At 36.3% G+C, this 26,735-nt stretch overlaps 1 protein-coding gene and 2 long non-coding RNA genes across 4 annotated transcripts in view; 2 read left to right on the top strand and 1 right to left on the bottom strand.

Annotated features, from left to right (window-relative positions):
* Positions 1-26,735, bottom strand: part of LOC126914807 (A disintegrin and metalloproteinase with thrombospondin motifs 3-like) — a 434,443-nt gene that overhangs the window by 387,163 nt on the left and 20,545 nt on the right. The gene's annotated exons all lie outside the window — the stretch shown is intronic.
* LOC126914879 (uncharacterized) lies at positions 1,053-2,932 on the top strand. 2 transcript variants are annotated; one of them, XR_007709900.1, is made up of 4 exons: positions 1,053-1,645; positions 1,825-2,099; positions 2,176-2,463; positions 2,631-2,932. It is a non-coding gene; the product is annotated as an uncharacterized LOC126914879 (long non-coding RNA). The 2 variants fall into 2 exon arrangements; XR_007709899.1 differs by lacking the exon at positions 1,053-1,645 and having other exon boundaries at positions 1,703-2,099.
* LOC126914866 (uncharacterized) lies at positions 3,641-7,082 on the top strand. The gene is made up of 3 exons (XR_007709886.1): positions 3,641-4,432; positions 4,511-4,821; positions 6,940-7,082. It is a non-coding gene; the product is annotated as an uncharacterized LOC126914866 (long non-coding RNA).

Raw genomic sequence — 26,735 nt, 5'->3', positions numbered from 1 at the left:
ATTTTCCCGAACGTTATTTTTCGCATTTGAACTTGCAGTTGGATACTACGACTATATTTCTTATATTTGTTTACAAGTTTAATAAAACTATTTTACGCTATGGCTTCGCTTGTTACTTTCGGCTTCTTCAAACCAAGCGATTAAGAGATGGAATAAAGCTGAAATTACGTGATATAATATGCGCGTATACTTCGTGTGCCTGACATAACGAGCATCACACTACTTACAAAGGAGATTTTACCTTGTATAAATCATACTTTTACTTTAGCAGCATGATAAATTTTATCCGATTACTTGAAAGCTGTTTGTATTCCGAGTTATTAAGCATCGTTATAACAACGAATGGTGTTGATAATTCTCTAATTTATTTAAATTTCCAAATTAACATAAAGTGTTACGTAATTATTTAATAAATGTCTTAAAACGTTATGAATATTAGTTTATATGAAATCTTCCCTTAGAGTACGTGGGCGGATGAATATTAAACTTTGATGGAACGTATCTACCGATGAAATATTACATATCTATGAAATTCATCTAAATGATTAAATATCAGATATCTATGGTATTCATCAAACGATTAAATATCAAATAATATAAAAAAAATATAAAATAACAGTTAGCAACATTTCGATATTATGGATTAATTGAATTAACTTTTAAATCGAAACACAAACGTGTTAACTACAACCTGCGGATTAAAGCGATTACAACTTTTTCCTTTTTTTTTTACTTTTTTTTTTTTTGATAGGAAAACTTCAACCAATACTTTTGTGTATGCCTGTGAGGTAAGCCTCGACTTCTAAACTAACTTCGTAAGCTATAGAACTAAAAGAGCATAATCGTAATGTGATACGAATAGTCGGAAGAAATTTAACATTTATTTAAAAACTATATATATTTATTTAAAAACCGCTATATTACAAAGTCTTTAACTATATTTTTATGAATCTGTATAATTTTTTAGAATTTTAAAAGGATACATATATATATGCAAGCTCCCTAGATTTCATGTAGGATAGGGATTCTTTTTGTTTCGCGGGTAGCACGACAGGCTGTGTTTCACGGACAGACCGATCTTCCCTTGTTTTACGGACGACCATTTTAAGAAGCACGTTTTTCCCGAACGGACGGACAGAGAGTTACATTAGAGACAAACAAGGTTACGGAATAGTTATTTAAGATTTTAAAGACTGAAGAAGAAAGATCGGTAGCTCAGGACATTGAAAATCGATTCTCAATTTTCAGGTAAACATTGTACTAAAGACTTGTTATTTCCCGTTTATATAATTATTGTTATTTATTGTTATAAACGCATATTAATTGTCGTTTATTTTTGTATTTTATTATTTACTTCATAATAAAAACTCGATTTTCAGACTACAGAATCGATCCCTGAATTATCACCAAATTACCATCTTACAAATCGATTTTCACTACGCCATGCCGTTAGAAGTGAAGCTACGTATCGCCGTGAACGAGAACGCAAGGGGGTGGGGGGAGAAAATAGAATGCATAAGAATCCATAAGAAAACCAGAAGATGAAGTATGTGATGTCCTTCCTCCAGAATATCAAGCAAGAGATCATCGTCCGCGGTTATTCAGTTTATCGATAGTGAAGAAAGCCGCAAACAACTTAACCAAGGTAAGCCATTACAGAAACATTGCACTCACGATGGATGACGCAACGGCAGCGGTACAAGTTTAAACTTCGTGTTTCGAGATATTTACTTAGAAGAATCGGAGATCATCCCCACAAGGAAAATAAAGACCGAAATCGAAAAGCCCAATCTTCAAACAGAAACATTATTAGAAATCTTCCAGAAACAAAACATGCATGAGAGAGAAGGCACAGACTTTGTCATAAAACAATTTGATGGAACGCAAAAAGCCACAGATTGGAGTATGAAATATTCATATTTCACATACGCATCCCTTCCATACTCTAATATGAGTATGAAACCGAATACGAAAAATACAAAATCCAAACTGATGAAAAAAGGATCAAGAATTTGAAGAAATATTTGGGAAAAACAGCATCAGAATGGTACCAGACAAATCTGCCGAAGGATGAAGAATACAACTGGGAAAATTGGAAGGTGGCAGTTCAAAAAGCTTCTGGCAATAAAGGTTGGTCTGCAGTACGATACGCTTATAACTTTAAATACATTTCAGGTTCATTCACTGAATATGCCATAAAAAAGGAATGATTAATATTGGAAGTAAGGAGGAAGACTTCTGAAGAGACAGGGATAAATCTAATTGTTATTGGATTACCCGTACACATTCAAGATAAAATCGATAAAGAAACAGTACAATCAACAAATGGCTTAATCGGATTCTTGGGGCAATATCAGACGAAGGGAAGAAAAACACAAGGGAGTAACGCAAGATTGGACAGAAAGCCAGAGCCACTGCCCAAGAAACAACCTTGTGTGATTTATGAAGCACTGAATTTCCCAGGTCGATTTCACCCAATAACAACTCACCAAAGAAATACATGCACATACTCATCGATCATTTTTCAAGGGCTGTTTTTATGTCCACATCGAAAACACAACACACAGAAGATATCATAAAACTTATAGACTCGACAGGAGAAACTGATTGCATAAAAATTATCCTTGCAGACCGATACCCAGTAATGACATCCAAAGAAATTCAAGAGTATACGAGGAAAAGGAACATTAAATTAATTTTCACCTCGACAGACTGCCCATCCTCCAATGGACTGAACAAAAGGGTAAATCAAACATTAGTAAACAGGATCAGATGTAATTCAGACAAAAATAAGAGAAACTGGACAAAAATCACAGAAGAAAGCGTAGAAGAAAACAATAACACCAGACACAGTGTAACGGGGTTTGCCCCAAATCATTTACTGAATGGAAAAATGATTGAAATCGTCCCTAAGGAAATAATGGAGAATAAGATAAACATTAAAAGAGACAGAGAAGAAGCATTCAAAAACTCAACAAGAAATTTCGAAATTAACAAACAAAAATACGATAAAAAAAGAAGAAAACACAAATTTAAAATCGGTGATATGGTCTTCACCCATAACGGAAAAAAAATGAATAGAAATAAGCTGGAAGAAATTAGGAAAGGACCTTTCATAATTCTAAGAAGGATTTCAAACTCCATATATGAAGTGGATAACGGTAATCGGGGATCTGAAGGGAATCTGTTCCACTCCCCATTCGAGGGGCGGTATAAACTCCCTAGAGTTCATGTAGGATAGGGATTCTTTTTGTTTTACGGGTAGCACGACAGGCTGTGTTTCACGGACAGACGTTCTTTTGTTTTATGGACGACCATTTTAAGAAGTAAATTTTTCGCGGACGGACAGAGAGTTACATTAGAGACAGACAAGGTTACAGAATAGTTATTTAAAATTTTAAGGACTGAAGAAGAAAGATCGGTAGCTCAGGACGTTGAAAATCGATTCTCGATTTTCAGGTAAACATTGTACTAAAGACTTTTTATTTCCCGTTTATATAATTATTATTTATTGTTATAGACGCATATTAATTGTTGTTTATTTTTGTATTTTATCATTTACTCCATAATAAAAACTCGATTTTCAGACTACAGAATAGATCCCTGAATTATTCCCGGATTACGATCTTATATATATGTACATATTTGTATATTTATATATATATACAAATATATATATATATATATATATATATATATATATATATATATATATATATATATAGAGAGAGAGAGAGAGAGAGAGAGAGAGAATGTTACAAGGAAGTAATCTAAAACTTCGTAAATTTGTAGTACATGTTTAATGAGAGAAGTATAAAATATCTGATAAGCGTAGATCCAAAAATTAATCCTATTTATTTGATATACCGTACTTTTTATTTAACATTTAAATCGAACGTTTAAATCGAACCCTCGATAGAATAGATAGAATAAACGTGTCCAATAAAATAATCTCCTCCATTATCTGATTTGAATTCAACGAATTTTTTTTTATGAATACACATAGAATGAAATCTACCTATTGTGGACACACGTACAAATCAATAAATAATGCATGTCGTGCAATATCGGCTACAGAAGGAATAAATAGAGAATTATGTATTATCCACAGATGGCAGTTATACAGTGACTACGAAAGGTATTTAAATAATATGAATATAAATACATGATACATGTATTAAACTTGGTATTATTTAATGGTACTTTCATACGATTATAAGGATTTGATTTGAAATATAAAAGCTGATAGGAAAACGGTTGATTGGAAAATATGGACACGCGCAAATATTTTCTCGTGCCCGCAGTATATTAAAACAGAAAGTCAAATGAAATATTTCTTATCAATGGCGAAGGATATTTTTCTCTTCTTCTTGACCCAGTAATTGGATTTCAAATATTATATAACGTTGATTAAAATTTCCTTTCCTCTCGAGTGAGTACTATAAGATCACAAAATGACATAGATCTTTTCTTTGCAACTTGCTGAATATAAAACTGCGTCCTTTTACAGGCAACCATGTATATTCCAAGCGTGATGAAGGGATTAGATCATCGTATCGTAAATTATGCTTACTTCCAACCCCAAAGGCAGATTTTCTATGTGCTTGTCTCTTTGCTTCGAGGGCCAGCGAACTCTTCACTCTATATGACAGAAACAGCCTAGAATCCAGGGGGAAATTTGAAAGTCAATCAAGGAAGGAACTGCAAGATGGACAGAGCAAGGTCTCGTAGAAATGTATGTGAGATTCGTTTCTCGCAAATTACGAGATACGGAAACGTTTAAAGTCATCTACAGGCGGAAATCTGTTCAAGACAGTCGCGGTAATATTTCGACGTTATATTTCATACGTTAAGCCAGCTATTATTTAAATATGTTCTTTGAAATTAAGTAAAATCAAAGTAGCTGAAAAAGTACAGCTGATAAAATTACGTTCAAAACGTGAATGAACAATAATTTTTACTTTCGTTACGCTGTTGTTATCTATTATCCATTATTTCTTATGGCAAGAAATGGGAACGTGCTTAATTTACGATAAAAACGAGAAACAATACGTAAAATATTTTTCACGATAAATTATTTTCATATTGTTTGAAATAATTTTACGCTTCCGCGATATAAGTGGCGAATGTAATTGAACAAGAATCATTTTTGATAAATGTATCAGATATATACCGTATATATATGCAAAATATATTGTAACGTGTTAATTCATAAAGTTAGGTAAAATTATTGGAAATCTATGTACGTAGGTATGTTTAAATATTTCATTCATGTTTTTATTCCATTGAATTGCAAGTTATATAAAATCATTTCATTAATAGTATAGTTAAATAATATAAGAATTGCGAATTAAGAATATTGTTTATTAGTGATATAAATAATTAAATTAGTAATAATGTATACTTAACACGTTCTTGTATTTTGCTATTAAGGTAGAATTAGATGGTTAAAGAATTAAAATTATTTCGCTCTTCTTTCAAAATTATCTCAATCTCGATCTCATGTTTTAGAAGGGAAAACTATAATTTTTGTTCTTAAAACATATCATCCCCTAATAGTCTGCGTTCGAATCATGATTATTCTAAAAACCACTATGATTGTGTTATTGAAACAACGTCATCAACTAGTTTCTTAAACTACGTAGATGCTATTGAAACAAACTACGTACATGCATAGTAAGTTTATATGAATATTAAACATAAGAAACTTCGTTTGACTTGATTTGGCTGAAATCAGCTTGTCGAAGTGCATCATAGAAATAAGTCACGTCGATCAAAGTTGTAGCGCAATATCTATTAGACTGTCATTAAAGTCATCGTTGGTACATTAATAGATGGTATCATACAGTTAAACGACATGTCATAATATTCTTTCATCTAAACCATAGTAGCAACAGACTGTTTCCTACAGACTAGAGGTATTTCATGGGACGATCATATAAATTCTTAAATACAATAATGTATAATACACATACGTACATACATGAACCAAGTCTGTAAGCATAATCTATAGACTATAATAAATACGTGAAACATTTTGAATTCTGTATTAGATTTGAAGAAATCTCGAATAAATCAAAAGATATTAAATACTACAAAACTGTGAGCATTATTAAGGATTAGGATGTGATTTTTTGAAAGATATAAATATAATTTATGAATAGTTTCAAAGATGAAGGTGAAAGAAATCTGTAACAAGAATTAGTCCCTTAAGGAAACGTTAATTACTTTGTTACTGTAGAAACACTTGTGGATTCTTCGTTATAAAACTAACAATTATCTTTTATCTAAAGGATATGTTATAATACAAAGATCCTTAAAATTATTCGATGGAATATCCTATTGATATTAATGCTGATTACCTACTTTTTAACCTATCATTTACAAAGAACAGTTTATTTATCGAAGCTATAAACTTTTTTGCCCGCTTCAGAGCTTTCATCGACGATTTATGACGTACATGGTGCAATAATGCCTAATGCGATTCTCTTTAATATCCCATATTGCATACATTCTCGTACCGATTACACAAATTGTTTGAATTCAAGAAACATGAGATCACTACACCGGTATAAATTTGTTATTTACTTGATCTGAAATATCCTTTCAAGTTTGAAGTGAAATTGAAATTCTTTCAAATAATTTTTGACTTAAAGATGTTATTTATAGTTTCGCGTTTATCGATATTGATTCCCTAAATTTAACTGATTTTAGATGTATATTTATTTTACGATTTAAGCATTACATGTTAGTTTAAGTATCATTTACATACCAGCTACTTGAAATCCATTTAATTTCATGTAACTTAACTAATTACAGAACAAGGTTTAACTTTTACGCTAACTAAGCTCAAAATGTCCATGAAGCATGATTTGTTTCTGGAAAGTCATTTAACTATTTTAACTAACGAAATGTATAACGAAAACTATCGATTTTCAGAACTTTATAATATAATGGAATCGTTTTACATATTTGCGGACAAACAACACAACACAGTTTTCGTCTATGAATACGAAATAAAAAATTTAAATAAAAATTATATTAATCCTTTCGGTACGAGTTGTTTTTTAACATCGATGGTACGTATAAAGCAGTAAAGCATGTGCGTGACCTGAATACATTTCCGGTCTTTTTATAACGATTGTGAAGAAATAATGTAAAACTATAACTTCAAAACTATAACGTATGTTTCCAGATAAAGAAAATATTCACAGACTTCGCTGGATGCATAAGCATTCATAGACAACATCAATGGAATTTTTTCTGATGAATATGTACTTCTCCTGTAGGAAAGTATGAGATGACTCGTTTGTTTGTAAGAAATGTTCAAGAGCAGTTATGAAATCATTTACGGATTTCACTACGTTTTACATATTCGAAACTTTCCATCTTTGCATTTCTTTTCTGTCTCCCCTTTCTCGTGAATACTTAAATACATGATTTTTTCAAAACTTCACAAAAATAATCGTAAGAATCTGTTCTACTTTTTTCTCGTATATTTCCTTGTTTGGAAAAAGGAATAATTTATGACTTGTAATTTGTAAAATTACGCTAATAATATCAGTTTACTTGTACAAGATGGCCACCATACACATATTTGTCACATTAGAAAATATAGACCTAACCAAAGAGGAATATTACACATTACAAGTTAACGTACATATATATGTAGTATCTATTTACAAGTATTGCAGATTACCTCTTGAAAAGTAAGAAAACATAAAGACTAAAGTAAAGTTGTAAATCTAAACTAGAGTTCAAGTTATACAAGGCATGCAAAGCTTCTCTTGAAACGTTAGGTGCGTACTTCGATATACAATATAAAGAAACATAGCCCGCGAGAAAAGCTATATAGTACATACCATACAGATCCCTCGCCATAACTTTGTCAATATGCGCAACGAAATCGGTAATTTTCGCGCCACCACTCAAGCACCGTTTCTCTCGCTTTGGATAATTGAATTAAATCCAGATCGTCCATGTTTACAGCGAAGCAACACGTGATACCGCCAAAAGTGCTTTCCACCCCCTCACATAACTGACATCGGCCGTCCGTGGATCCAACGGAAGGATTTTGAACGTTGGAGAATGCGTAACGCTGATTGTCTATTGAGCTCGGGGGTTGATCGTAGAAGGGGACGCCGGGTCGCAACGAGCCTCACAGTACCGCTTCGACTGTGAACGCGATAGGAAGTGGATCGTCTATTTTACAAAGCTCCTTTATCTTTTGCAATAATTACATTCGAATGTCTTTTCAAGCGCTAACGACATAATCGACGTTTGGTAAGCGATTAGTAACTGCGAATTCGTAAAATTCGTGGATAATTCTCGAGCTGTTTCGTGCGTACGCGATATTAAGTGGCACGCAAACAGGTGCACCTATTCGCGTAGCGCAAGAAATGTATCACGGAGGTCGTTCGAATTCGGGTGCACGATCTATGCCTATGACTGTGCAGTAGGGCATACTCTTCTCGACCACTTGTCTGGCGCCAACCACCACTATTGTCTCGCGAAGGCCAAGCTGTAAATCTTCGTTGCTTATACCGTTTTCTTGGTGAGTGTTAATTTTTTACTTATTCGATGGTATAATAATACCGTTATTACGAGGTAAAAGTTTTTGGATGTGTGATTTCTTGATTGAAGAGACGCTATCATTATTAAAAGTTTGAATATCCCGCCACTAGCGAGGGAAACATAATACAGAATGATTCTTTCATTTGCTTACATTCGATTTGTTAATTTTACTCTTATTCTCCTTTTTAATTCGTAATTTAATTGTGAGGACATATGCTATGGAGCAATTTTTGTTACTTTTAGCATCGTTGCTTTATTTGTTAAGACTGTTGAGCAATACGATCGTTTACTTTATTTACTGCCTTGTTTGCTATTATTTTACTTTTAAAGACAGGTATTTTGGAAATATAAACTTCTACATATTGGTATAATATTGATATACTTGAGATAAGCTCGTTTATGCTGTTACTGTTTAGGATCGTTTATTCATTAAGGTCATTGTAATCATATGACAACGAGAACTAGTGTAAAATATATAAAATGTATAGTTCTATTTTAATAATCAATTTTTAGTGTCTTTAGCGAAACGAATTGATTCGTATTAAAAATGTCGTTTAGTGAATAGGAAAATAGGACACTGAAGGTTTAACTAATTTAAAAGGATTTAGTTATTGAAGATAGTACTTGCTGAGCAAATGGATCGCTAAGTTGTCATAATGCTACAAATGATACACGCTTGTTAAATGAAAATCCATCGACTTTTCATTTTTCCATTTGTTTAAGAAATATGTTATCCTATTAGTTTATTCCATTAATTTTTATAATGATATATGCAAACAAAAGTATATAAATAATAATATGCAAATAATTTTTTAACTTAAATGTCACTTATTTAATGTTTTATAGAATGATATAAGTATACTACTGATAAAATTAATTAATCGAGAACGGAATTAATGCTGTTTATTGTAATCAGAAAGAAAATGGATTAAGGAGCGAGAAGATTTCGAACGTAGCGAAATTATTTGTTGATTGAATATCTTCTCCTACCTGACAAGCAATGCGGGTTATTACAAGTAGTTTTTACTTAATTTCCAATTAGTTATCGTATCTATAAGGTGTTGTCAAAGTTTTGGTACATAAATTTAGCTTGCATCGTATTGTACCGATTTATTTATATATCCTTTTTTATATGATTTATGTTATTGAGCTAGGATTATATTAAATTATTAATAAAATGAAAGAAAAATGGAAATTAAAATTAAATAAAATAGAATTGCATTAAATAAGAAATAGAAATAAAGTCGAACTAAAGCAAATTCAATTAAATTACTTCTTTCTACTTGCCTATGGGATTCTGGGATTATTAAAGTTCCTATTACGTACTCGTATTCCCGCTAATTCTTAAAATGAATTGACTATGAAATGAATGAGATTATTTCTCCGATTATATTAAATAGGCAATATCAATTACGTGTAATTGAATACATTATTCGAACGTTTTCTACAGAACTCTTGTTATTAATACATTATGGAAAATTTGAAACCAATTCGATATATATATAGAGGTTGCAAGGCATTTATTGCAAACATATGCTTAACGAAAAATTAGTATACAATATTAGTAGTAGTCTCAAACATACAAATAATCGCAGTAAATGTCCTGCGACTCTTACATACATTGTCATACTCGTTTGAAATTGTAATAATACGTTAATCTTGTCACAGTATCGATAGGATATCAAGATATTCTTAATAATATGTCCACAAGGAGTTTGCAGGGATATTCAAATATTTTCGCGAACCACTGTAATTCAGCACAAGAGCAGAAAATTCCAGATTTTTTAGTTCTCGATCAGAGTGAATGTTTATACAAGTAACATTCGCTATCTGTGTCCATATTTACCGAACATTTCTATTAAACCTGCGCCAAGCTCGTAGAATGCCTCAGGTCGTATATGAGATGTCAGTTTTATCAAACGAAACGGGACCAGCTAATGTTTAATCTCGTAAACTGAAGTTGCCAGCAGAAAAGTACGGCTCTATATAGTAATTGGTGAAGACCGTGAAACGCGAAAGATGAGAAAGAAATAAAAGGCGGGGGATACGACGAATCATGGCTATCCATTTTATTTTCCAGCCATCGATTAACGGCCAACGTTTAATTTCATTTCTTTCGCAAAACTCAATTAGAATCGTCGCGACAATCGCTAGAAACCGCAGGCAAATCTGCCAACGTATCGATCGTAGCGGACGCCAATCCCTCTGCGTTAAATGAAATAACGAAATTCAAGATGTAAATTTCACGAAACTTTTCCTCTCGCATTTGTTCGCCAGTCGATGCTTCAAATACTACAGAATATAGCTATTTGCTTTTTGCTGGAAAGCTGAGCGCTATTTCGCTTATACGTGAAACAGCGAGAATTAGGTATTTCAAAGACACTGTCTATGGAAATCGCTGAAAATTCCAGCCATTTAATTTCACACTGACCTACTCCTGTTTTTTAAATACTTTAGAAGAGGGCGCTACTCGTTACCATTTTATATAGCCATGAAGCGTTTAATCCTCGAAGGAGAATAATCTTAACAAGATACATCTCGGAGAGATGAATAGATATCGGAGATGAATAAAAGTTTTTCGATTCTTCATATTTGATTTTTTAAGTAAAACTTTCCGTTGATCCTGGCTTGAATCTTCTACTTTTTCGTGCACCCAAATGCTTATTATTAGATGAGAGCGATAGGAAGGTTTTTCCTGTTTCGCAACATTAAAGACAGCAGGAAACGAGCTAATAAAATTGAAGTCACTTAGCCCTTAATATATTTAATATGAGTAATTTTTTAAATATAGCCATCTATTAGCGTGCGTTTGAACTTTGCGTTTTTCTTTTTCGCGCACCTGAACGTTTTTTATTAGACTGAGTGGGACACGTACCTAGGAAGCTTTCCGTGCTTCGCAACTTCAAAGTAAACAAAGGACATTTGACAAAGTCAACAAGCGACGAGTTAAAAAAATTGAAGTTAAGATAGACAGAAAGATAATACGTATGTAGTACCTCTGTGGAAGATAATATAAAATGGAAACGTATTTGACGCAACAGAAATATCTTTCTGCAAATATAGGAGACGAGGAATCAATTTAGCAAAATAATGAAATAAAGTTATTGACTCGCGAATTACACGCATGTAATACCAGATAAAATAACTTTAATAATCTTTGTTTCTTATATTCTCGTGAATAATAATTCTTTAATCGATAGTTCCATGGATATTTAGAATAATATCTACAAATTATTTAGAAATGCATAAAAATCCACGGTTTGTTTAATCGTATAGATACATACATAGATAGGTTGAAGGTTTATTTTGAAAATTCATTAGAAACCTAAGAAGTGAATTTACGAACTGCGCAGGCGGATAAGTTTGAACGCGAGGAAGAGTGTGGTTCTTGAGTTCGATGATTTTTCCAAGTAACAGTCTTAATTCACGCGCGAATGTTAAATTGGAAATCTTTTAAGCTTTACGCAAATTATACACACGGTTTACACAATAAATATTTATAGAGGTGAAAATGATCTTTAAAACAATCCTTCGTATTAAAACCAAATATTTGAGTAATTCTTAAGGCAAAGATCGCGTATACAAACATTGAATATATTACATAGAGGAAACGTTGCAGAGTAACGTAAAATAATGTTCGTGATACAATTAAAGGCCGCGCTTAAACTAACAGTTCGATCGAGAAAATTCATTACCTTTTAAAAATTCAAATCCAATTAAACAGAATCCAACGAAATTGAATTTCCGCTTAAAAATCTTGTACAAGCCTTTAAAAATCAACGTATGTACCTACTTGTCGCTCTACAAATCCTCGCCGCTATAAATTTCCCTGTCTTAAAAGAAGTAGAAGATACAAACTATATAAACCACATAATTTTTATCGCTTTATATCACGTTGCTATAATACGTTTTATATCACGCGTAATATAGTTTCTCAGCCACAGTGGCGTTACAAGGGCGAGACCATACGTGTCTTAATGGCGTTGTTTCGTTGATATCGAATAATATCGCGCATCGACGATAGGCGACGCGAAAGAAACGCGCCGAGCAAAATCTCAAAGAAACGCTGACAATGCCTTCCTGTAACGTAAGGGATGAAATGAAAAGTCGAGAACAAGTCTTTTTTCCTTTCCTCGTTCTTAGTCAGTTAAGAAGAAAGCGAGAATGGAAAGGACAGCAGCCATGAAGTATGTACGTTTTCACGTCGATGCCTCTCATTGTCTGCTGCAACGTTACACTGCGTTTCGTTGAAGATACTCTAGTATTGCGAACCTTTATGGTCAAAGCACGTCGAATAGCCATCAAGCGGGTGTATACGACCTATTTGTGACCCAACAACTAAGCTCGATATTAATTCTAGACCCTTGATCCTTGGCCGATGAGTTCACCTGATTATCGTAATTAAGCAGTTATGATTTTAATCGGTTTACGAACGCTTCGATTTTAAAGTAGGATCGGATATCAAGAACAACAGATTTTAAACTGTCGGATTGCATCCGACGGGACTCGTATTTTCTGCTTCGTCGATCCCGTTTTTATCGATGTTTTGATTCGAAGTTTCATGAACATTGCAGATCGTTACGTTGTCGATTATGATAAATCCTGTAAGAATATATTGTATAGATTTGTATTAACATAATGATACATACATAATGATACAAATATTACGCAATACGTGTATCGTACGTATTTCATCTGGATGTTAAAATCAATGGAATTGTGTTTCTACTAGAAATCTTCGTCTCTGACGTATACAGTGGATAGAAAGGCAGGAAATTTGTGAGATAAATTATAATACGTATCCGAACGTAATAAAAACGTCTCGTATAAAAGCAAGTGTTTGTTTATTAGGGCTGTGCTTAATTGCGGAAAAACAGACGCGCGGAATATCTCGTCCGTGGGAATGTACGAACGGTATTGTGTTGCGAAATAACGCATTCGTAGCGTCGTACAAACGTATTGCGTCGTGAAATAACTTGTTCGTGGCCATCGTACGGGCTGTGTATATGCAATGTCGTGAGATATCTGTACCATAATTGCGATGCGGTTAAACGAATATATTCAATGATTTCATCGTCGTTATTGCATAATTAGCTAAAGATGTCGACGGTATTTGTTGATGTATTTTTTATCTTGGACTAAAGAGAGAAATATTAGAAATTAGGATTTCCAGTAGTTTCTATCCTATGTGATGATGTATCGATAGATGGATTAATTACAGTGGATTAAACAGAAAACGATGATCATTGAACTCGAACTTGATCTTAAAGCAGTCGTGCGATATGACAACTCTCGATTTTAGCGATTCTTCACTCTTGACTCTCCGGTGGCTAACTGACGATCAACGACTGTGATATCGAAATATTAGGTCGTTCGAAAAGTTTCTTTCGTTTTATAAGGAAATAATGGATGCACAACATTTTTCGTTTTATATTATTTTATCGAATTACGTATGATCCATTTTGTTCTGTCAAAATAGGTTTCACGTTGTATAAAGATGCATCGTTGTAAAAGACGTGTCTGTAAAAGAAAAACACAACCTAATATATTGATGGCCGTTAGGTCTATTGAAGTTTTCTGATCCTTTCGGTTTGTTGGCATTTCCGCTTTATTGTCTATGTTGTCTGTATGTCGGCGATGATTTTCGCGGTGCTATAATTGAAACCAAAGAAGCCTCTGGAAAGAGGATCGTTATGCCGAGGCCTAATTGTATCTTTCGCAGGACTAAGGAAACTAAACACTAGAGAGAAGATGTAAAGTTTTGTTTGAAGTGAGATCCACTTCAACGGTATTAATAACTTTAGAATAAGAAGAAGGAAATTAATCGGTGTGCAAATTCTAACGGAATACAGTTAAAATACGTCGATGTGACTTTAATTTTGAAGGAGGAAAGAAACGAAAATTAATGTCGTTACGCTGTAATTCAGTTGAAGCCTGAAGTGAAGTAAATTCGATAACGTAATACCACGTAGGGATATATTCTGCACGAGGAGCTTCTAGGAGATACGTATAAATTGATAAAAACAGCATAGTAATAATATATGGATCGCGGTAAAGATCGAAAATGTTTAATTTCCAATAATATTTTCCTATACGAAAGAGGAAAGTTTTAAGGAAAGTAGACGATCTCTCGTAAATTGATGGAACTTTGGTAATTCGAAGTTTCCTTGAATTGTGATAACTGTTTGATAGTGAAGTACAGTTGTTACCTTGTGTGAGATAGAAAACTGCATAATCGACTGGAAGTTTCTGTACGAGATATTGAAACGTCGATTATGTTTTACGAGTTTTCCAAACAATATCGAATCGTTACATATTTCGTATAATTTCTGCTCGTCGTAAATTCGTAATAAAACGAATAATTTGATAACGATCGCAAATTTCTTTTTTTTTATTTCAAACTTATCTTTCTTATTTTCCCTTGCATAAAAATTAAAGCAATATTAACATATACATACTAACACGATATATACAAGGCGAGTTACTTGAGAGTTTGAAACGAAATATTTTTTATATTTTTAAATATATCGAAAAATGTTTCGGATAAAAGCTGAACTGAAATTCTGCGTGCAAAAATTATTAATTCACTTACGTCGAAGAAATATTAGTTTAACAGATATTTTAATTTTTATTTAGTGAAATTTATCGTACGAAAGACAAGCACGAAGACAAATACGAAAGTAGCGTCTTGTGTCTTTCCTTGTCTCTTATACCTAAAATATTTACTAAACTAATGGTTTTTCGACGCAAGTAGGTTAATAAATAACATTTTATAGAGAATTTTGAGCTGCATCGATTAATGTATTAAGAACTGTGTGATTCCATTTGAAGAAACAAAGTTCACCTTAGTACGATGGTTGCGCCACCACCTATAGAAAAGCTAGCAACGTCTAAATATACGTCCTTACAACCATCAAACTTTTATCCGAAGCATTTTTCGATATAATGAATAGTGTCGAAAATATTACGGCTCAAACCCTTGGGAAATTGCATTCTGTATATGTACGTACGCAATGGAATTTATTCAACCAAATTTTAATTCAGTCTTCGCATAGCCAATATATCTTCGAAATCGATTTTCTCAAGAATGAGCATTGGCACGCGGATGCTCCGTCTTACGTTTTCGATTAATTTTTTTCAAGATCATCCTTTACCTTGCTCTTGCATAATTAAATAATTTGAAAATTTATAATAATATGTATATATAGAAATTTAATAGAAACAAATAGCAGGTGGACTTGTTAGATCGTCAGAAAATTATAGATTGTTATGTTTATGTATCGTTCGTATGACACGCTGTAAAAGTAAGACACGATAATTATAAATTTATCGAAATATATTTATTATAAAGAGAAAAGAGAAAATGGCAGGGAAATATAGAGGAAAATTTGTTCGTAGGACGCTTCGTATTCAAGAGATTCCAAGATTGAAAATTTGCCTACCAAGTATACTTGAACTTGGCTCATTACGTGATAAATTAAAAAAATGTACTTTTCTTGAAAACAAAGCGTCTTGCGAATAAATTTTGTTCCACATTCTCAGTTTATTTTCACACGTAGAATAGCGTTCTGTCGATTGTTTACTCCTCTTCGGTCCAGAATTAGCCATGTTCTAGTACGCTTGGTAAATTTTCAAACGCGATCTTCTCGAAAATAAAGAATCCTGTATATTCGAATTTAAGTTGTCGAACGAAACCGATTTATACAAATCAAATGTATATCATCGAATATACAATTTGTTAAATAATACTCGTTTTAATCTGCTTATGAAAGATTATGATACACGAAGAACTTGTCGTTAGAATCAAATTACTTCTTTCGCTAAGCTTCGAATCTCAAAAATTTAACGTAGATATTTCCATCAGGTATTTTGGCATCGGAAGGAAAATTCCACGAACTTGAACCAATTTTTATTACTTTTCCGTCAAAACAATTCCCTGCTTCGTCTGATATTTATTAACGGATCATTCGTTTAAACTCGCGATTTGATCACATTGTGGCTGTTATAAATATTTTGAGGCTGTCGGCGATATTATGCTTCCCGTCGCTCCTGTACAAGTTTCATTCGTACCCGAACAAAGTTCCCAATTACACGACGTACAAGATCTCGTAAAGTTTCGTTAATTCGTTATCAGCCAACGTCGTACTTTTGGCGAGAAGAACTCGCAAGACTATTATTTCCGCATTGCGAATCTATTTATCCGACGTGGGAATGTCTAAACTCTAACTAAAGCGAGAAAGCTTTCTTCACCGTCTCCGTAGTCATACAACGAACAATTTTATTTATGAATATCCGCCTTGACAGTTTGTCTAAAGGATGTTCGTCCTTCAATTTTGTTACAAACGCAAAACGTTTCTTTCTTCGCTTCTTTTCCAAATATTCCGCTCGTGCTTATATACTTTAAGATAGCAGTTGCAGCAGTTAATGAAAAAAGTTGTTTGCAACTATACCTCGATTAAAATCGCTCGAGATATCGTAAGGTTCTTCTTGCATACGATAAATATTGGGTTGACATCTATGTGATTGCGAATTTTGTCAATACCACCTAATGAGAAAATCCACAATCGCTAAGTTTTTTTTTTTTATTAAAATTCACAATATGTCCAATTTGGACATTTGGTGGAATTTTTTAACGGTTAAATTAGCATGTTGGCGGCTACCCCCAGCGGGGTACCATCCTCGTGTTTCTTAGGTTATGTCCTTTATAAGGTCTGCTGGGTGCTTCCTTTTTAGTCTTCTGTCTATATTTATGGTTTTGCATGTTTCCGCAGCTAGCCGGTTTGTGTGTGTTGCTATTCTTGATTTGTATTTCTCGGAGTATCTGCTAATTTCTTCCTTGACCGTTGGCATTCCCAGGTCCCTTCGTATATCTTCGTTTCTGATGTACCAAGATCCGTTTACTATTGTTCTGAGGATTTTAGCCTGTATTACCTCTATTTTGTTTATATGGCTCATTGCTGCCGTCCCCCATAGTGGTATTCCGTACGTCCAGATTGGTTTTATGATCGTTTTATATATTTTTAATTTATTTTCTGTGCTTAGTTTGGATTTTTGGCTTGTTAGCCAATGCATTTGTCTCCTTGTTTTCTGTATTTTTTCTACTATTGATTTGATGTGTAGTTTCCAGGTGAGTTTTTGATCTAAGTGGAGTCCTAGGTATTTGACATGCTTTGTTTGCGTTATATGCGTGCCGTTCAATAGGATGTTTGGTGGTATCTTTTTTCGTAGCGTGAATGTAATATGGTTGCATTTATTGGGATTTGCTTTTATTTGTTTTTCTTGTAGCCAATTTTCTATTTTTATGATATGTTCTTGTAGTATTTTGACTGCCGTTTCTGGGTTAGTATGCTTGACTAGTATAGCTGTGTCGTCCGCGAATGTCAATACTGTGCTGTTGGTAGTTGTTGGTATGTTCGCCGTGTATAATGTGTATAGTATTGGGCCTAGGACGCTTCCTTGTGGTACCCCGGCCTTGATGTCTTTAACTTGAGAATGTGTGTCTTTGATTTTTATTACGAAGGTTCTGCTGCTTAGGTAGGATTTTATTAAGTGGTGTATTTGCTCCGGGAATTGTTTCCTAATTGTTTGTAGTAAACTTTCATGGTTAATTTTATCGAATGCTTTCTCTATGTCTATAAAGAGGGCTGTGCAGTATTCCTTGTTTTCTAGTGCTATTATTATTTCGTTTGTAAGCCTGTGCATTTGCTCTATCGTGGAGTGTTTGTTTCTGAAACCAAATTGGTGATCCGGTATTAGTTTTTTTGTCTCTATTATTGGTTTTATGCGGTCGTATATTATCTTCTCCAGTATTTTGGAAAATACTGGAAGCAGTGATATTGGTCTGTAAGATGCAGTTTGGTGCGGGTCTTTGCCTGCTTTATGTAACATTTTGATCTGTGCTAATTTCCATGGTTTGGGGAAGTATTGAATTCTTAGAATTGCATTGAATATTATTGTCATTAGTCTTATTGCTTTTGGCGGAAGGTTTTTCAAGATTTTACCATTGATTAGGTCGATTCCTGGCGCTTTGTTGTTTTTTGTTTTATCAATTATGTTTCTAATTTCTTGTGCCGATGTTTTAGGTATGGTGTATTCCTTGTCGGCTGTGGTAGTAGTGGTTTGTGGATCCTCCTCCGTATGACTTTTGAGGTTGCTGTTGTTGATAATGTATGGTGTGAATGTGTTGCAGAGGTGGTTGGAGAATTCTTCAGCTTGTTCTTCGTTGCTTCTTGCCCATGTGTTATCTGCTTTTCTGATTGCCGGAACGGGTATTATTGGCTTCCTTATTTTTTTCGTGGCTTTCCATAGTGAATAGTTGGTGTTCTCGTGTGTGGAGAGTGTCCCTATGAACTTTGCGAATTCGTTATCGTTGTGCTCCTTTATATTGTTTTTTATTTCCTTTGCAAGTTTGTTTAAGTGTTTTTTGTTTTCTCGGGTTCTGTATTTTTGCCATTTTGCTTTTGCTTTTCTTTTTTCTTTGATTTTGTCGAGTATTTCTTGCGGGATTGTTATTGTTTGTCTGCTGGTTGGTTCGGGAGTAGTGGTTGTCCTTGCTGCTTCCTGAATAGTTGCTGTCAATGTTGCTACTGCCTGTTCTATGTGTTCAGGAGTTTTTAACGGGATGTTGCAGTTTATTTTGCTTTCTATTATTTCTTTGAAAGTTTGCCATTTGGTGGTTTTGTTGCATAGTGTTTCTGGTTTGCTATAGTGAATTGGTTTGTTTCTGTATTCAATTATTATGGGTGTATGATCGGAGCTGAGCTCGAGGTTGGGTGTTATTTTTAGTTTATTTGTGTTTAGTCCCCTTGTAACTGCAAAGTCCAGAAGATCTGGTTTTTGTTCAGGTCAGTCGGCCAATGTGTCGGTGTTCCTGTGGATAATATATTGAGGTTATTATTTCTAATGTATTTTTCCAGTGTTCTACCTCGAGGTGTAATGTTTCTTGACCCCCAAAGCGTGTGCTTTGAGTTGTAGTCTCCCGCTGCGATGTACTTGTCCCCTAGGTCCTGGAAGTATTCTTCCCACATTTGTGTTGTTATTTTGTGTCGCGGAGGCACATATACTGCTGACAACTGGAAGTAGTTGCTGATAGTTTGAACTGCAACAGTGGTTGCTTGTAAATATTCTTTGTTAACTTGGCTGTGTAGATAATGTTTGATATCGTGTCTCTAGTGCCCAGTGAAGTTCGAAAGCAACACGTGTCACCCAACCGTCGAAAGTGAACACAACGTGCTCCTATCCTCCCAAGTGTTTCCTATCCGCCAGATTGAAGAAAAGCCTACGCACCTAACCCCAACCCGATCCCTGCCGCATAGCCTCACGACTAGTTATTTATATTGAAATAGCTAGCTCGATGATGGCCCAGCAATCACCACCAGGCTCGCCCACGCAAACTTACAACTACCTCGCACTACTCCCCCCGTGGCAGAAGTGCAGCAGATCCCCACGCGCCAACGACGCCAATAAGGCGAAAAAACGTAAAATTGAATCACCAAATACAAACTCAAACCAACAGCAAACAAAACAATTCAACACCCACAACAGGTTCGCAATACTAGAATCCTCAAACGACGCCATAGAAATCGCAGGCCTGCCACCAAACCAACAAGCACAGAGAAGCCCCCCTCCCCCACCAATATTGGTTAATGATGTCATCGACATCCAGACAATGATCAAGTCCTTAGAGAGAGATATCTCCAAGGAGGACTACAACCTGAAGATTACCAACAACCAAGTCAAAATCCTGCCGACAAATCCAGAAGCCTACAGGAAACTCACCAAAACACTTAGGGCCCTGAACGCCAACTTCCACACCTACCAACTCAAAGAAGAAAGACCTTTTCGGGTGGTGCTACGAAACATCCACCACTCCGCAGACATCGACGACCTAAAATCCGAATTATCTAAACTCGGCCATGAAGTCATAAATGTCAGCAACATAAAGCATAGAGTCACGAAAGACCCGTTATCCCTCTTCTTTATTGACCTAAAACAGAAACCCAACAACAAGGAAATATACAACACCAGCCGCCTAATGAACACCATCGTAAAATTCGAACCACCGCAAATCAAAAAGGAGATAGTGCAATGCAAAAGGTGCCAAAGATACGGGCACACGCAGAAATACTGCAACCATACCTTCCGCTGCGTCAAATGTGCAGGAACACACCCCACCGATCAATGCAGGAAATCACCGGAAACCCCAGCGAAGTGCATCCACTGTCAAGGTGATCATCCTGCCAACTACAAAGGCTGCTCAGCCTACAAAACCCTGTACTCAAACAAGTATCCCAAACTTAGAACAAAAGAGGTAAATTACCAAACACCCAGCTCGCCGAAATTCACCTTTACCCCAATCCCCCCAACCAACCAAACACCCAGCCCTATCAAACTCACCACTCCCTCAAACTCCTATGCCCAAGCGGTACAAGGCACTCAAAATACATCAAATAGCCACAGGGATCCCCCCCCCCAAAATAGTGCCCCCATCTCACCTAATACAGACAACGTCTCTAGACTTGAAAAGCTAATAGAGAAATAATCAGAGCAAATAAACAATTTGCTATCGCTATTAACACTCATCATGGATAAATTAATACGCCCCGACACAAAATAAAACCAAGACGCATAGCTCTGTGGAATGCCAACGGTCTAGCGCAACGCAAACTTGAGCTAGAACTCTTCCTAAAACACCAGATAATCGACATAATGCTCATATCTGAAACCCACTTCACCGACAAAAACTACCTGAACATAAACGGATACAAGTTCTACCATACCCAACACCCCAGCGGAAAGGCCCACGGCGGCACCGGAATCATAATCAAATCAAACATTAAGCACTACGAACTTCCACCATTCCAGAAAGATTACCTCCAAGCAACAAACGTAGCAATAGAAGACTGTCATGGTACAATCACCACTTCAGCTGTATACTGCCCTCCCAGACACTCCATCGCCAAAGAAGACTTCGACAACTTCCTGGACACCCTGGGCAATAGATTCATAGCCGGAGGAGACTACAATGCTAAACACACCCAATGGGGTAGCAGACTGATTACAGTAAGAGGCAAAAACCTCCTCAACAGCATAATATCCAACAACCTCAACTACCTCACCACATACGAACCCACACACTGGCCCACCGACACAAACAAAATACCCGATCTCCTTGATTTCCTCATAACTAAAAATATCTCGTCAAGACACGTCCAAATCAATTCCTCGGCTGATCTCTCCTCTGATCATTCCCCCGTGATAGTAACAGTCAGTTCAACTATCATCGAGAATACACCTAATGGCTCCATTCATAACCAACACACCAACTGGCAGCTCTTTAGAGAAGTCTTTACCCACACAACTTCAGCCTCAACCTCACTAAAAACCAATGAAGAAATCGAAGCAGCCACGGAATACCTAAATGCGAGCATAATAAACGCTATCCGCGTCTCCACACCGGCAAACACGTCCATCAGCAATCACGAATACCCCCAGTACATATTAAAAAAAATATAAGAAAAACGTAGACTAAGAAGGATATAGCAGACCCATAGAACACCGGAGGACAAACGCAAACTAAACAACGCAACTAGAAAACTATCCAAAACCATAAAAAACTACAATAATGACGTTTTCACATATATCTCGCCAGCCTGTCCCCCACAGCCGAATCTAACTACTCGCTATGGAAAGCCTCCAGGAAACTCACGCGCCCCCCACAAATAATACTTCCAATCCGCCGCCCGCAAGGCGGATGAGCGCGTAGCCCTATAGAAAAAGCCAACCTATTTGCCAAACATTTGTCTGAAGTATTCAAATCCCATTCCTCCGTAGCTGCTGCAGACGTTACCGAATACCTGCACATTCCCTTCCAAATGTCCCCTCCTATTGAACCCTTCACTTCTGCAGAGATTATAGAAGCAATCAGTCGCCTAAACCCCAAGAAAGCAGCAGGTCACGACCTAATAGGAAATAAAGCAATCAAGGAACTTCCCATAAAAGGGATTGCACTCGTCGCATCAATCTTTAACGCTATCCTCCGCCTTCAACACTTTCCCAAGGCGTGGAAAATCTCACTAATCAGCCTCATCCCCAAACCCGGTAAACCAATATATGAAACCAATTCCTATCGCCCAATCAGTCTTTTACCTACCCTGTCTAAACTCTTAGAGAGAATGCTCACGAATCGTCTCCTCCCACTCCTAGAAGAATTGAAAACACTCCCAGACTACCAATTCGGCTTCCGAAAACAACACTCAACAGTAGAGCAAATCCACCGCATAAGCCACATGATCAGCCAAACCCTTGAAAAGAAAAAATACTGCTCAGCCGCATTCCTAGACATCCAACAGGCATTCGATAAAGTATGGCATGAAGGGCTACTCTACAAGCTTAAAAAAATCCTATCCCACCCATACTACTCCATCTTAAAATCCTACCTAACCAACAGACAATTCATAGTTAAATGTCTAGATGCCACTTCCGCAACATTCCCAATAGAATCCGGCATACCACATGGTAGTGTCCTCGGACCCCTACTGTTCTCCATCTACACTTCCGACTTACCCATATCAAACGAGGTAACAATAGCAACATTTGCCGACGACACAGCACTATTAGCTACCCACGCAGACCCGGCAATTGCCTCATCCACTCTCCAGCGAAGTCTCGACTCCATGGAAAAGTGGTTCCAAAAATGGGGTTTTAAAATAAACGAAAAAAAATCCTCCCGTGTAACCTTCACGCTCCGAAAACAAACCTGCCCCCAGGTCACCATTAACAACGCAATAATCCCAAACAAGGACTCCGTAAGATACCTGGGCATGACCCTGGACAGGAGGCTAACTTGGAAAAAGCATATCTCAGAAAAAACAAAGCAACTAAAGGAAAAACTAAGAAAATTCTATTGTTTCACGGGCCGACGCTCCAAACTAAACATACAGAACAAAATAACCCTCTACGAGGCCGTAATAAAACCTGTCTGGACCTACGGAATCCAACTATGGGGAACAGCAAGTAACTCCAACATTGAAATACTCCAACGCTTCCAATCGAAAACGCTAAGATCCCTATTAAATGCACCCTGGTATGTTACCAACGAAACAATCCACCGTGACCTCAAGATACCTACAGTCAAAGATGAAATACACAAGTCCAGAAGCAGATATAACACAAGAGTCAACAACCACCACAACCCACTAGTCAACTACTGGACACGACGGACCAGATCCGCAGACTAAAAAGAAAATACCCTCTAGATTAAATCCTTAGTTTCTACTAGAACCAACAATATAAAACTATTATAATCCATGTCATTGTATCACGCCAAACTAAGTTACTGAAAATTCTCAACGAGAATTGATTGTAAATATTCTAATAAATAAAAATAAAAAAAAATGATACATGTTTCGATGATTGAGCCGTTAAGCGTGACAAAGCGATGGAATTGTTTTGCACAGAAATTCTGGTTCTAAAATTATGTTAGGGATTCTAGGGCGTAATAACATCTTGGAACGCAAAGTTATCGATGTGTCGATGAAAGTTAAGCGAGCTTTATCGAAGCACACGTTCGAGTCTTTGGGCGATTGCTAGGAATACGCGTAATGTTTTTTTCTGTGAGCTGAAAAGTTGAACGACTATAAATGGCGTTTGTAGAGGATTTCAAAGCGGAAGAAGAGGCAGATTATTTAATACATAATATCTTCCTTTATAATATATCTAATATCCTAATAATTAGATGAACCTAATACAAATGTTTAGAATCAGAAATTATCTCTTTATATAGAGATCTGTTTGATGCAAGATCTAAAATCAATCAAATCGGATTGTATGGATTGTGTATTTGGCTGTGCTAATCCTTTGACGTCGATACCAACGATGTATATAGCGAATGGCGGTTATCAGCCAAGATTATGAGCACGTACGCAAATAGACTAGAATATTTTGCAAGAATGAAATGTCTTGGAATGGTACGCTTTAATCTATCTATCCAAGTCAAAATAAGTATAAAAATCGCGTGGCAATCAACATATTTAAAAAAAAAAAAAAAAAAGAGGGGAAACAGATGCTTCTGATTGTTTTTTAGTGCATTTTCATAAAATCTTCTAAATGTTTAATTCTCATAGAATAAAAGGGAGAGTATACGTTTGAATCTCAGCAGATTTTATTAATTCTTTGAAACCATAAATACAATATGAGTATTACATCAACTTTAGTTCATACATGTAACAACATATTATTCTGCATGTAGCAGTTACATTTAATGAAACATTTACTTATCCAATAAATCCATATTCTCTACTAAACGTTCGTTTATTAATAAAACTGCCATAATCGTCCACGCATTGTTCGCTTCCTTAATTATTTTTCAAAGTATAACGATAATCAATGATGCAACAGAAATATCACGTAACATCCCAACAATCTTACATGAGATTTTAGCTGTTTTTACTATACAAATTAAGTCATTATTAAAATAAGTCATTATAATAATATATATATATATATATATATATATATATGTCGGAGATGAAAGAACACCGGAACGTTCCCTTTGGAACTTTGGGAAGACCCCTAGTATTGAAATTTAGATTTCACCATAGCCGTATTAAGAAACTGTTGTCATTCGATCCGACTGTATTTATTTGAGATTTATGATAGTGAGGCGACAATCAGTCGCCGAACGTAGCCGCGGTCAAAGGGATGAACGTTTTGTCTAACAAAGGCATGAAGTAATTCTATAGCTCTTCTTAAAAGAAATACTTGGGACAGGGCACGACGGTAAACGTTTCAATGGTTTCTGCCCCGTGGCTCGCCACACGCAGACTTTATCCTTCGGGTAAGATGATTGCCAGATGCCAACGCATCTTCACAGTATATGTTTAGCTGGGCGAGGACCGGCTACGAATATTAAGTTTCAATTATACAAAGTCTTTCAAATAGACAAATAGCCTGTGCCCCAACTATGGGAAGATAAGAGAAATCTATCCTTCCACGAACGACGCTTCCCGCTAGCAACTTTTCCCAAGGACAGCTAATATCTTTCTCTAACCACCAACATGGAAATTGACCAATTAACAGCAACGTCAATTTCCCACACCCTTCGAACGGAGACTTTTCTCCGCTGTCCAAGAATCCGATGATCTCGTGCCCTTTTTTTTTTTTTTTTTTTTTTGCGTGGGGAGGGGAAAATGCTATTACGCGTGCCCAGTGACCCGCATCACTGGGTTATGTGGGAGTCGGTCGGTTGTCGTTGCCATACCCACTAAAAACCCCTCCTCCTTCTTCCTCCGCTTAGAGGGCAGACAACCCCGGTAAAACCTGTCGGCAGTCATCAGGGTTGTCCTTTCGTGCCCCTTTGTATCTACTTCTTCGGGCAGTTACTGCTCATGTCGTCCTCTCAGCCAGTTCAGAATACTGGACTGGTCTCCTTCTGCGGTTTTTCGTTGTTTCGTGTTCTTGCCCTCATTGCTTCACGTAGTTGTTGTTTCGCTCGTTCTCCTCCTTTCCTCTTCCCAGGCCCTCGCTGTCACCCTCCTGTGACACATGACGGTCTTGCAGAATTGCCTGAATTTATTCCAGCTCTCGTTCTTGGCGGTCAACGTGGCGATCAGATTGCCCACGTCTATCTTCCCGCCCAGAGCGTTCTCCAGCTCGATCCTTCTGTCCGTCCACTTCGGGCACGCGAAGAGGGCGTGCTCTGCATCGTCGTTCGGGTCTACACAGTCGAGACAGTTGCTGTCGCTGTCCTTGCCAATCCTTTTCCTATAGACACCGAAGCTCCCATGCCCGGTTAGCAGCTGCATGGTGTGCTGATCGATGTCCATCTTCTTTTTAGTAAATAGCAGCGCACTCGGTATTAATTTCTTTGTGATACTTTCCTTTTTGTGGTTGTTCCACTCCTTCTGCCAGTCCTCTTGGGCCTTCTTGCGAATCGCCTCCAGTTCCTCCTTCAGCTTGCAGCCGTCATCCGTGCCAATCCTGGACCCATGGATCTTGTTCCTCTCGTAGGTCTCTCCGAGCATCTTTATCTTTATGTAAATCGGGAGATTCCCGGTCAACACGCAAAGTGCCGCGTGGGAGACGGTACGGTATGCCGGCGTTGTTATGCACAGGGCCGTTCGTTGTGCTCGTTTCAGCTTTTACCTGTTCTTATCGGCATT

This window comes from Bombus affinis, chromosome 3, assembly GCF_024516045.1.
Source record: "Bombus affinis isolate iyBomAffi1 chromosome 3, iyBomAffi1.2, whole genome shotgun sequence".
Classification (NCBI taxonomy): Eukaryota; Metazoa; Arthropoda; class Insecta; order Hymenoptera; family Apidae; genus Bombus; species Bombus affinis.
This window is presented reverse-complemented; position numbering and strand designations above follow the sequence as displayed.